This window comes from Hemiscyllium ocellatum, unplaced genomic scaffold (assembly GCF_020745735.1).
Source record: "Hemiscyllium ocellatum isolate sHemOce1 unplaced genomic scaffold, sHemOce1.pat.X.cur. scaffold_1198_pat_ctg1, whole genome shotgun sequence".
Lineage (NCBI taxonomy): Eukaryota > Metazoa > Chordata > Chondrichthyes > Orectolobiformes > Hemiscylliidae > Hemiscyllium > Hemiscyllium ocellatum.
The window spans coordinates 17,752-19,157 of NW_026867706.1; positions in this window are offsets into that span (position 1 = coordinate 17,752).

The following is a 1,406-nucleotide window of genomic DNA, read 5'->3' on the forward strand; positions in this document are numbered from 1 at the left end:
AAAGAAATAAGATACACTCATGATATTGAGCTTCATAAATTGAAATGTGTATTACAAAATCACGAAAGTGGTGTGCAATCTTTATCAATCATTATTTGGCCCACAGCTGAGATGCTGATTTCCCCTCTGTCAGTGATCCACCTCATTGAAATTCTCTGGCGCAATATCTCAGTACTGAGGGGGTTCTCAGTTCCTGCTGTTGTTCACCCAGTCTATTTAAATTAAATCACCTTGTCACTGTAGAAAAAAATCACTTGGCCTTTTTGGACTCTGTTTAACTGTCAGTAACTCAACTCAGTGATATTATTGGAGATAAATGATCTGGGACCACAGCCAGTATCCGCAAAGTGCTAAAACCGTATGGCAATAGACAAAGGCCTTGCAATCCGTGATAATTTCTAAATAAAGCTTCCATTTTCTGTTTGTTCCCGTATATCTCCTCTCATGCTGTCTTCTGATCTATCCAACTCACCCGCGTTTAACATCCCTCCAATCACTCCCTGTTTCCAAATTGTTCAGTTGTACAGCTTGATTTGTGGTCATTTTGGAGAAATGGATAGAGCAGGGACAGGGACTGATCGTTGTAGGGTCCGGCGTTTAGATGCTTCATTAAGAACAAGGAAGGTACTAAAAGTGGGGCAGGGTGGGGTTTGGGGTGGGGAGGGAGGGGTGGCATTGAAAATCAAAGACAGCATTACGTTGGTTGAAAGCAAGCTTAATAAGGACTCGTCTACTGAGGTAGTATGGGAAGAGGTTTAGAAACAAAAACGGAGAGGTTACCCTGTTGACAGTTCTCTATTGCCCTCTGAAAAGTTCCAGAGATGTAGAGGAAAGAATTACAAAAATGATACTGGATAGGAGCGAAAATAACAGAGTAGTTGTTACGGAAGACTTTATCTTTCCATATATTGACTGGAAACGCTATATTTCAATTACTTTATATGGGTCAGTTTTTGTCCAATGTGTGCAGAATGGTTTCCTGACACAGTATGTAGATAGGCCAACAAGGGCCGTGGCCAAATTGGATCTTGTCCTTGGCAGTGAACCAGACCAGTTGTTAGATTTGGAGGTAGGTGAACACTTTGCTGATAGTGACCACAATTCAGCTATGTTTACCTTAGCGATGGAAAGGGACAGGTGTATACCGCAGGGCAAGAGTTTTAGCTGGGGGAAAGGCAATTGTGATGCGACAAGGAAAGGTTTTAGAATGCATAGGATGGGGAAGGAAACTGCAGAGGATGGGTACAATTTAAGTGTGGAGCTTTTTCAAACAACAGCTACTGTGTGTCCTTGATAAGTTCATACATGTCAGGAAAGAAGGAAGTGGTCAAGTGAGGCTGCTGTGGTTTACTGAAGAAGTTGAATCTCTTGTCAAGAGGGAGAAGGAGGCTTATGTAAAGAAGAAA